Raw genomic sequence first — 12,392 nt, 5'->3', positions numbered from 1 at the left:
ATCAAGATCAAATTACATTTCATAAAAGGCAAAACTCAGTAATTAAAATCACATACCTGCACAGGGACCAACTGTAGTTCTTTTTTATGTTTTTTTTTTTCCTCCTAAGAGTATTTTCACAGTAACTATAGGCGTACTTGTTAAACAGACGTGGGTGGATGAGTGATGCTTTGGTCATAGCGGCGCTTAAATGCTGTCATTTAAGTGGGATCCATGTTGTGAGGCAATTATCTGAAGCCCTATTGCAGGTGTTGACAGAAGCGTCGTTGCATTTTCTGACATATTCTGTGCAGACCTCAGGATAAATATAACAACTTGATCTTTGTGCTAAAGCGAGGCTTTCTGTCACAGCTGTTGTGACTCCAAGATCCTCTTTAGACTAGCGATGCGAGGATTGAAAAGTAATGATTTATGTCATGATCTATTTTTTTTTGTCTCTGACGTGAACCATAGTGATGAAGTTTTATTTTGGCAGTTTGTGAAATATACCCACACACTTTATTGCTGTGTGCTAGACAGAAAGATGAACGCCCTTGTCTGTACTTTGTTTTTTTTAGCTCAACACAAAGTCTGAAACCCTCTACATCAGTTATTTCTAAAGATGTTTATTTCGTACCTTTTGGCAAGTAATCATTAAGAGTGTAAGACTGCATCGTGTTGCTACATGACACTTTAAGATCAAAAGCTACATGCAGTGTTTCTCTGTAGTCTGGAAAAGTATAGAATCTGAAGTATTTTAAAAATTGTGAATAAGTGTGGGGGGAAAAATGGCTTATTGAAAGACATTTTAATTTCCACACTTTAATATTAACTTCACTGTCCAAAATTTCCATCCATCAATAGAAAACAAAAGCCTGACTAGTATTCATCTTCAGGAACTGCACAGCTTGTCACAAACTGACCATGAACTTTGCTCTCAGGCTCAAAATCCTGCAGCAGAATCTCTTGACATTGAGTGTATTTTTGGTTTTTGCAGGACAACAGCAGTTCACCTCTGAAAGGCTATACTTTAATAAAATGAAGGTTTTGAAGGGGCCTAGTTAAAGTCTGAGCTTAAATCTGATTGCAGTACTGTAGCATGACCTTAAACATGCAGTTTTATGCTCAAAGACCCTCCAATCTGATGGAAAAAATATACTATGAGAAAAAAATGGATCCAAATTCTGCCATGGTGATATAAAATACTTAAAATGTCAAATTGTTGCATTGCTCGATATACAAACGGCAGCAATTCCTTTTCGACATAAAGACGTCTTTTCTCTTATCAAATTATCATAATTAGAGAACTGCTGTTTGCATCCACTCAGATTATCTTTAATATTAAAATGGGTTTGATGATGTGGAAGCATTTGAGTGAGACAAATATGGAAGGATAGCAACACTTTTTCAGTGCACAATAATTTGTGTTTTCAGATAAAACGCCTTGAAGTTCACCTGAGAAAAACAATAAGCAACTTCCACAACTTGCAATCTATTGCAAGTTGTGGATACTTTCTTAAAATAGCAAAATGTTAAAACAGAAATATTGCTCTGGATTCTAGACACAGCAGGGTAGTAAGTCGGGGCTTTTCATTTTTCCAAAACAAGTTTAGTCCCTAAAAGCTAGCAGGTAAAATGCAGCCTTGTATCTGAAAAGCATGTTGTAAACATGAGCTACAATAAAGTAATGGGAGCAGGTTCTGGTGCAGTGAGTGTGTGTTGGAGTGTATGTAGATATAATGGGCTCTTGCAGCATTACCCAAGGCTTCCCGGCACCTCTGGAGAGTTTGCTGCAGCTTTTAGCGATTCAGCACCACACTGCAAACCGGTGTCTCACTCCATTAGACAATAAGGTGAATAAATGCATTAGGGTTTTGCAGTGGTTTCTACATGTTCTCTCGCTCAATGCTTTCCTACAATGCACTGATTAGTCTGACAAACAGCCACACTTTGATATAAAGGGAGGGTGGATTCACCTTTGTTACCTGGAGCAATGAGTTTCCTGGTTCCAGTAGCAGCACTGACAGGTATGGCAATTGTACAACTAAACAGCTAAGACAGGCGAAGAGCTAGATTTCCCTCTAAAACACCCCGGGCCATTGCTGAATATCCGTCCTAATCCTAATTCTCTTTGGTACTTTTGTTTGAACAAGGCTCCAAAGAGCCTAAACCGAGCATAGTGCTTCTGTGTAACATGGTCAGACAGTTTGAATCATGATGTATCACAAGCTGTACTTTTGTGCTGCTGCTTTAGGTTCCCAGTGTCCCAGAGAAGAATGCAGAGAAGAATAATGTATCCAGCACCGTTGTGGAACATTTAGACCTTTCTGGCCGCTGTAGTGTTGACAGAGGAGCAAAGGTTTTGCTGTCATGGGATGAAGCTTGACAGAATCCTGAGGGTATTTCTTGCAATATGCTGCATATTTGTCCGCTTCTTTATAAAAAGGGTAAAACTATATATATGTAGACCTCTCTTTGTCCTAAGGATAAATTTCCTCCCATATTGAGTCCCAACTCTAAACAGCCTGGTGCAACTTTGTATCTTCAAAGCATAGAAACACTCCAAAGCATAGAAACACTCTGATTTATGTATCATTAAAGACAGGCTCAGTGAGTGTATAAGTGCTCACTCTTCGTCTGATGTGCATACATTTGTCAGATCCATCTCTTCCGCAACACATCTGTCTCCAAATAGCAAATGGTTCATTGTTCAGTTTTCAAAAATGAGACCTTCACTCAGGTGAGACTGTTTTGCTTTTGTAAATATTGTAAAAATGTAAATATGTTGATCACGTGAACTCAAGACTTTGAACTGTTTCCGGTTGGCCCAACAGCCAAGATGGTCACAGCAGTGAGAGAGGGGCTGGGGGCCCCATGAGCCCTCTAGGTGGGCCAGGAATGAGTGGGAGCCGGCACCGCAGATCCGCCCAAGGCTGCAGAACCGCCAGGCACCGGAGGTCCAAAGCCTGTGCTGGGGCCAGGAATGGCCTGCTCCAGCACAGCAGGATGCCCAGAGTTCTGATGATCCAGACTTCCCCACCATGGTCAGGATCATCCACAGGGTCATTAAGGTGCTGCATCACCTAAATAACGTAAGCAGCAATGAGACTGAGCGCTACCTGCTCTCTCTGCAAAGACTGACAAAACGCCTGTCAGGCGATATTGTCCCTGCGTCCCCCTCGGCATCCACTGCTGAGCTTATCAGTGGGAATGATAGGCAGTGGACATTCACCACCCTTCTGATCCTCAGGGACCATCACAAGGTGTTCTTGGCCTGGGACATTGAACTTTTATTGGGATTTCAGCTGGGGGCGTGGGAGGCCACCTTTGACATCGCCGCCAAGTAGGCTCAGCGGAACCTGGGTCGCCGCCGGAAAGACTCCACGGTGCTCCAGCCCAAGATCCTGCTGGAGGAGTAAGTAGTGGTGCGGGAACTGGACCCTGCATGCCACTCTGACCGAGTTAGGGGTGCCCAAGGCTGGACCAGGAGGGGACACTGGACTGCGTTGCTGTGCACCTGCCCAGTTCGACCCTCCTCCTGCTGCTCTTCCTGCCTCTGCTGCTTGCCAGGAGGGTGGGACCGTCACCTCCGTGGCCACCATGATGGACCACGTCCCGACCGGCTGGTCTCCCTATGGGAAGGACTCTGGAGATGAGGCAGCTGAGGAAACAGCCAGACTCCGGCTCCTGCTCGATGAGCCAGTGGCAGAACCGCAGATGAAGCGCCACCACCTGTAGTGGCTCCAGCTGCACGACGGAGGTCGACACGTCATGTGTCGACCCCCAACAAGCTGCAGGACTGGAGCCTCACCATCCCCAAAAGGTGGGTCATCCTGGGGGACTCAAACGTTGCTCGCCTCCCCACCTTTGACTGCACTGACCTCCAGGTTGATGGGTATCCTGGGGCAAAGTGGAAATATGCGGAGACCCTGTTGAAGAACGCCACCATCTGGAGCCTGGTGGAGCGTTTGATTATGTCCTTCAGGCTGAACAACAGATGCCAGAGGTCAAAGTTGATGCTCAATGGGTCTTGAAGTTCTCCTTTGTTTCTCTAGATGTTCTTAGACACCAATGTGCGTAATGGAATAAAATGTATAAAAAATTGCTTGCATTCAAGTTCATTGTTGAGACTAGTTTTTTTTTCATGCCACTCAGTTTGGATTTAATGTTTGTGCGTTATTTGTGTAGAATAAACCTATGTCTGACCATGTTTGGTGATATTTCATAAGTATTGTATATTGATTAAAAAAATGCAAAGTCTGGAAACTAAAGCTGCTGCTTATTATGGATTTTCTGTGTATGTTTAGATAAAGTAAATTTATAAACAGCCCATTTGCAGAATAGGTTTGGTAATAACTTATTTTGGGTACATCTCTGGATTCTGTTGAACATCTCATTAAGTAATGCAGCAGACTGGGCAGAGATGCAACAGCAGGCGAAAATATGTAGCAATGGACATCATGCTGATGGTTTCAAACTCATGAGTAATTTTAGCTCACACATCAGGGACGTGTTTTAGGTCAAAGGGCAGCAGGATACCTCCAAAGAATTAATCTCTCCATCTGCAAGACTGATGGAAATTTTTTGTGCAATTTTAATCAACATTTACTAAAATATGTCATACATAATATTTGTTTGAAAAAAATAATTATACAGTAAAAGGAATGTCTTCTTTCTTGATGCCTTGATTAGCCTGTCACAGTAATCCAGCTTGCTGTCATCACAGTATGAAGCTGCAGATGCTAATTGGATTTGAGTCTTTATGACTTTTATCACTGACACGTGAGCGTGTGCGCCAAATGTCAAAATGTCAATTAAGCCATGCATACGAGTCGAGGCAGCAGGAACGGACCCGACACATAATCAACCTCTGAAGAAAAAAAAATCGTTCCAGCTCAGTCAAATCATCCAAGCATGACATAAAACAGGGAAGGCAGAAAAACGTATATCAAAAGGGGACAAACCCAAGCAAAATTAAAGACAGACAGTGGCAGAGGAAACAGACTTGAATGTGATGGCGAACAAAGCAAACCTGGCTTCACGCAGAGCAGGACGTGAAAGGTAATTGAAGAAATAATTGTGGAGGGGAAAGCAGGTCAGCAGCAAAGTGGCTCTGTTCAGGCTCTGGGACACCAGATGCAAATGGGAGAAATGCCTCAAGGAGAACAAGAAAGGATGGATGACGGAACGGAGGGTTAAAAAAGTCAACAGCAAAGATCTTAATTGTACGAAAACAGACATTTTTCTTTATGCTGCATCTTTGTAACTTGGTTTAATGTTTCTGTTAGATCATGCCTTTTATTCCCAAATATTTCTAGCATTTATGAGACATTTTCCAAGCAGCCAGATCACAAATGAAACGCAAGTATATATAGACACTATGCAGACACTGAAAAAAATGCAAAGCCACCAGAAGCTGCTTCAGGAAGACTAAGTGTCTCTCGGTCTCTGTGCAGACAGAGCAGAGTGAGATTAACTTGCTACTTAACTACAGCAGGTAGTCTTGGCTGAGTGCAGCACTTTAAAACTTTACCAACACACTGGCTCATCATGAAGCCATATGTGCTGCTTGTAAAATGGGCATGGTGGGAAATTCGCAGTCCAATTCCATTAAATCATCTCTTTTTGGGAATGTTAGTTTGCTGAACTCAAAGAAAATAAAGCATGAATTATTTTGCAGAAATCCATTTAAATGAAACTGGACATTTTCTAACACTGTGTCCTAAATTTGAACCAAACTCTTACAAAAATGAAAACAGGATAACTGTAAAATGCAAAATTTTTGCAATATGACATTATTGTGATCAACGCTGGCATAAGGACATCGCTTTCCATTGTCTGAGTAGATTAGATGGAGATTAAGATTTTTTTATGTCTAAACGAGATTGTACGGCACTTTATCAGGTGGATTGAACCAACATGAGGTAATGTACAAGTTAAATTTCTTTTTGAAACAGGTTTGTTCTCCTACGTTTCACCATGAGGTGAATTATTCCCCTTTTGTCATCGTCTCAACAACTGTTGCTGAAAGTTTAAATCTGATCCCAGATTATATAATTACTCCCATTGATCTGCATCGATTAATATTTTAATCCACATGGGTTTTTTTTATTTTATTTTTACATGAAGGGAACCTAATCTCACATCAAAATGTTGTAAAACTTAATCTAACCAATTATTTTTGAACATATATACAACTCTGGAAAAAATTAAGAGACCACTATATAATTTTTTTCTGATTTTACTTTTTATGGGTATATTTTCAAGTAAAATTAACATTTTTCTTTTATTCTATGAGCTACTGACGGCATGTCTCTGAAATTCCAAGCAGAAATTTAGTATTTATTTGCAGAAAATGAGAAATGGTCAAAATGATGAAAAATATACCATTGCTTTCAGACCTCAAGTAAAGTTTATATTAATTTAGAAACAAGAATACTAATGTCTTAACTCAGGAAGAGCTCAGAAATGAATGTAAGTAATTACATAAGGTTTCACTGGGGTTCAGTGCAGTGGGCTCTTATTTTTTTTCCAGAGTTGTATATTAAAATACCCATACAAAACACCTCTTAAGTTAATACGGATGTGATAATAGTGGTGATGAAGTAAACAACATTATACTAATGTGCTATACGGACCTATCAGCATTAGAAAGATACAACCTCTGTGCAAACCGTGGCTAGAATACAATCTGTCTGAGTGGCCTGAGCCGCTCACTGTTACATTACTAATGACATGTCTCATTAGTAGATCATCACTGGAATTACTGCATTACATTAGTTCACCACATTAGTCCTATATTTGATTAAAAGAAGAATAATTTTGCTAAATTGTGTCAGCTTACATAGAAACCAAATGGTCAATTTCTTCTTAAATATAATTAAGCAGATCTTGGTTTTCACAGGGAGAATAAAGAGCGAGGCTGTTATAGTTAATGATTCAACTCGTTGTTTTTCTTACGATCCAAGACTTAAATGTCAGACTGAGTGAGGTTCCCATGTAGTTCTTTATCAAGCCGACTTAAGTCTACAGTATAACTAATTAAAAGCAAATACTTCATTTCTTTGGAACTGTTTGAAATATCAATCCTACTTCCCATGAATTTAAAGGGATATCTTGGATTATTCTTTCTTCAGATTTAAACTTTCCTGTCCAGCTCTTATTATAATTAAACTGAGAACTGGAAATGTCAACAGGAATATCTAATTGGGGAAACATCTGTTCAGAACAATGTAGCCATCCCAAAAGAAACACAACACAGCAGATTTATACGTTTGACCAGCTGCATTGTCCCAGTGTTGGCAGTTTTTATTTTTAGCCACCAGCAGCTTTACTCTTGCACTGCTTCAAAGCTAATTTAGCAAATAAGATCCAGAGCTTATGTCAGTCATATAGAGAAAATGTGTGAATGCTGAGGCGACAAATCCAGCCCTGGAGAGCTGCTTTGCTGCAACTTTAGGATGCATCTCCATGCCAACACACCTGAATCTAACGGCTAAAATTCCTTCATCATCATGTCATTCAGTTCTGCAGAGACCTGGTAATGAGCCAGTCATTTGATCCAGGTGTGATGGAGAAGGAATGCTTCTGGTTTCAGAACCTTCAGCTGAAAGATTTTCCATAAACTCATGATATAGTTTCAGTATTTCAGTCTGACCTCAAGTCTAAAAGCACAGCAGGTATGACACTGTTATTTCTTTTTTTTAAAAAGAGATGAAAACAAAATGGGAATGTTGTGCATCAAAAGCTAATTACGCTCCATGATGTAACAGCATGTAGAATAAACTTCAGCAGCAGAAAGTCGACCTAGCTGGCTTCTGTCTGACTTTACCAGTTTTCACAACATTGGAAGAATTTTGTTATTCATGAAAGACACAAATTCAAAGCAGGAGGCAAAGTTTGTGTGAGAATGGATTTTAATACTGAAAAAAAAAAGATCAGAGCAGAAACTGAGTACAGCAACACAAAGCAGAACTCTGGAAATCTTGACAACAGCTGGAACTTTCAAAGGGAATAAATATATTATGAGGGAGGAAATGTGATAACTGTGATTGGACCAGGTGAGACTAATGTGAGAACTCAAACAACGTTTTGGGAATCTGAAGACTGAAACACTGGGACTCTGTAATGATTCATGTCTGCACACAAAGTAAAACACCAAAAAAAAAAAACAACAGAAAACTATACAATCATTAAACAGAATATAACAAAAGGATTACCGAATGGTGATAAAGAAACTAAGAGATGGGAGTAAGCAGGAAAGGATTTAAAAAGAACACTGTGCACAAACAGGAACTAGACATAAAAAACCTCAGAAACTTCAATTTTAACCTATGAGCAATAGGATAATCTACAGTTTTCACGTTGCTTTACTTTCACATTCCATTTTTAAAGGCCTGCCAAAGTGCCTAGATAACAATATGTGGTTCCAAAAACCTGTGTGTTCAGGGTGTTATCACAAGAAACTGCACAGTATGAGCAACCAGTTCAATATCAAGTCAAAAATGCACTTCTCTTAGATTCCTATTTGATCTAAAGATAACAAATGAGAATCTAGTATTCAAATTATCATTTCAGTTATCAATGTCAGTTCTACACATGGAGACTATATTTATGGGAATATGGCAAACCCACATGACTAGAAAATATTACATTATGTATTCTAGGAAGAATTATGTTTGGTGTACATTTTGTACACAGAAAAGTGTACTTTTTCATTGTCTTTAATTTGTTTTATCTTGTAAAGTGCTTTGAATTTTCTTGTACACAAAATGTGCTGTACAAAAAAACAATCTTATATATATATATATATAATTTACTTTAAAACTGGCAGTATGTCCTCATTTGTAAAAACCCAGATGTAAAATAAGGTTCTTAAAAGCAGAATCGGAAAACGTGGCTTTATAAATGTTATTCAGCTGATAAATTAATGAAGTTTGCTATATTTTGATGAAAATTTCTTGGAGTGTGCAGCACAATGCCTGTGGCCTCCTACTGATCGTCAAAGCCCTCCCTGTCTCCCCAATCCAAGTTAAGTCCCTCAACCACATGTTGTAATCCACGGTAAATCTGCCATAACGAGGAGAAATATGAAACCAGGCAAACTCAATAACCAGTGCAACAGCTTTAATATCGGATCTGTTCTGCCTCCAGCCTTTCCTTTCAGTCTGCATTTCATCACCAGGCTGTTAACCATCAACACACAATGCAGACGCGGAGCCCAGCCGCTCTTTGGTTCGCGGCAGCATTGTTGGATTCCTGAACACCAGACGGGCGTCCACCCCAGGAATCGCACAGCTGTACGGTGATTCACAAAATGAAATTGGACACCGGTCGATATTTTTTGCCTCAGGTGTGAGGACAGAGAAGCACTAAGAAAGAGAGAGCACAGATTGTGCTCATTGTCTGCCTCCAGGCGTTTCTTTGCCTCCCTTTTATAAAGTGAAAAATAGTCTCCAATGAATAAAAGCTGTTCTTTGTATGTGTACTTGCTGTGTTTATTTTCCTGTGTACATGCAATATTTATGCCATTTCAAGTTACATTTGCTTTCTGACATGGACAGCAATGCTACACCACAGGCCATACATATTGCAGTGAAACATCAGCCTCATCCTTTTTTTTTTTTAAACGCCTAATTTTTATTCACTTGTCAGCTGTCTCTCCGTGTCACTCACAGAAATTGGCTACAGTGCTGCTATTGATTTCCGGGTTGTCATTCCTGCTGGAAGAAGATAACCTAATCAAGTTCAGCGTTTGCTACCAACATAAAAACATGCTTCCTTCTTAGAGACCTCACATCATCACTGTCTTTGAAAGCCTCCAGGTAAATCTCTTTCAATTCTTCATCTCTTCCTGCTGCTGTTTTAATAAAGGGACATCTTAACATTAGAGAGGAAATGAAAACTAATGAATAAACCTCCCTGCTGATCTCAGCATTCGCCATGTGGATTGCCATGTCGTTTTCATGCCAACTTTTATTTCATGTTAAGATTTTTCTTAAGCTCTCATGTGTTGGCGTTAAAAAAAATACACATTTTTCTCACTTTTATGTGCGCAAGCAATAATTACTTGCAGTTTTTGGATGAAGACTATGGATTAGTTTTTCAATGTTTTAATCAATAGTGCCCAATCTTCTCAGACAACAGATAACATTTTGTGAATCTCCCTTTGCGGCTCATCTCCTTGAGTGGAGCAGTTTTATATTTTTAATAGTTTCTCTTTGTGTTTGAAAAGAAAACAGGAAGCTGTTTTGCAAAACATGATTGCAGGGGCAAAATATGGCCAACTTCAATTTGAGCATGTTTCTAATTCTAACATAAAGACAGAACCACACCTAAACCAGCTTCATCACGCATCTCTTTAGGCTGTTTGCCCACTTTCAGGCTTTATTGTTAGGCATATCAGGCATGGGTTACTTAACGTTATTATTGTTTTAGTAGATTAAAGGTTCAAAACCAATTACATTTTCCATCATGTAGCTTTTATGGTCAAAATCTCTTGCATAAAATCCAAGTGGACACACCAGAGTGACTGAAGTTAACTTCCCCTTACCTGCCTCACATTTGTTTGCCATTTCTGGTCACGTTGCGGCTTTGAAAAGTTAAGAGGTTTTTATGTTAATTTAATATAATGTTGGGGGATATGACATGGAGCCAGTGCCACTACCAGAGCAGCTTCAAATACACTTGCTCTTAAATTTTTAATTTCAGCTGGCAGTGTCATCACTGCTGACCCTGTAAAAAATATATTAAGTCTTTTCAATGCATCGCTAAGAAGGTCAATAGGTTGTAGGAAAACACTGAGTGGAAAACTAATCTTATTTACCAATCCTTTGTTTATAAAAAGCGCCATCAAAAATATCCTTGTTCGCAGCTGTACTTATGGCTTACAACTTTCCATTGTTAGAAAAACTGTAAACTCTGTAATTCTCTTCTCCCTTTTTACTCCTCAGACTTATTGCAGCATGATGTCACAAGACCTTGTAGTATTACAAATACAGTTATGAAATAGCACGATTCTCCAAGAAAATCTAGCTGAAAGTAAAACATTTAAGTTTTATAAGTTCTAGTGCAGCACACTAGTATTAAATAAAATTGATTTTACTTTATTTCTTTGGAGAAAAAAATATATCTTTCTCTGTTAGAGATCAGTCTACAAATAAAAGTGACTCAAAAAACTTTATTCTTTAAAATACATTTATGGTTTGGTAAAGTTTTTTTTTTTTTTAATTGTGCATTCCTAGTTTCCAAATATTATGCATATTGTTACACCTAAAGTGTAAAGGTACTGAAATGTTTTGGTACACATTTTGTTCACCTGTTGGCATCTTTCCTGCATGTTTTCAAGACTGAATATGAAAATAATTTACCACAATAGTTTTGCTAAGGTAGGCTATCCAGATGCTATTTGTTCATTTCCCCACAGCACTGATATTATTAAACTCTTTTGTCTCTGTTGGTTGTCCAGCCAAAAATGTTTACAACTATCATGTCAATATGAACTAAAATCTTGAGAAATGTTTCCAATATCTTGCTGAGTCTATTTCTCAAAGAATTAAGACAGCTTTAAAGGCAAACTAAGATAGTGTTTCTAGCAAGGTGCAACTAAGAAAACGAAGACTACAAGTGCACAAAAGACAAGAACAGTCCTTTGTCAGAGCAATGTCTATCATGTGTCTACTTTCTGGGATTGAAAAGGCTTGTTTCTTTTTCGGAAGAAACAAAACCAGGAGGAAGTGGGAGGCAAGAGTTATTAATATTAAATGGTTGTCTGAGTTTGTTTTAATGAAATCTTCTCCCCCTGCAAGCCTTCAGTGGGATGTATCCATTGTTTTTCCAATTATTGTTCTATAATAACAACACCCCCTGTCAGCATGACTTTTTAATAAAGCTCTTATTGTTGCACTGCATTGACTGCTCTTTAAACTCATGAAAAAATTTAAGAAATGAGTCATTTATTCTCCACGTTGAGTCACAACAATGAAATAATGAAGCGTTACTCTAAATAAAGATATGTGATTCTGAGGATAATAAAAGAAATACATTCAATTAAAGCAAAACATGTTTTTAAAAAAGTTAAAAGTTTTAACCAATACAGGTGTATTTTTTGTTTTCACTGGTAATTGTGTTACACAGAAGTGTTGAGTTAGCTTTTCCCAGAGATGAATGAGGGATTTCTAAAATGCAGGAACCAGTGGACCAGGTTCAGCTTCGCTCACCTGGCCAGCTGTGTCTTGTTTATTTTGGATTTATGCTGCGGTTTGGTGTTTTTTCTCTAGTCTTTTTATGCTGAAGTCTTTGTCTTGGTCCTCCCAGGAGACCACACAAGGTTACTGGAAGTGGAGGATCTCAAGAGGAAGCTTCACATTGCATTTGCATTCACGGGAGAAGTCATCCAATAGACAAGCATGAAC

The 12,392-nt window shown here is 38.9% G+C and overlaps 1 long non-coding RNA gene across 1 annotated transcript; it reads left to right on the top strand.

The window, feature by feature from the left end:
* The first annotated feature begins 7,540 nt into the window (after positions 1 to 7,540).
* Positions 7,541 to 9,464, top strand: LOC107836173 (uncharacterized). The gene is made up of 3 exons (XR_001662031.1): positions 7,541 to 7,658; positions 8,953 to 9,042; positions 9,133 to 9,464. It is a non-coding gene; the product is annotated as an uncharacterized LOC107836173 (long non-coding RNA).
* Positions 9,465 to 12,392: the final 2,928 nt, after the last annotated feature.

Source organism: Poecilia formosa, unplaced genomic scaffold (assembly GCF_000485575.1).
Source record: "Poecilia formosa unplaced genomic scaffold, Poecilia_formosa-5.1.2 Scaffold42, whole genome shotgun sequence".
In the NCBI taxonomy this organism is placed as follows: Eukaryota; Metazoa; Chordata; class Actinopteri; order Cyprinodontiformes; family Poeciliidae; genus Poecilia; species Poecilia formosa.
The sequence above is the reverse complement of the archived record's forward strand: the minus strand, read 5'-3'. Positions and strand labels throughout refer to the sequence as shown.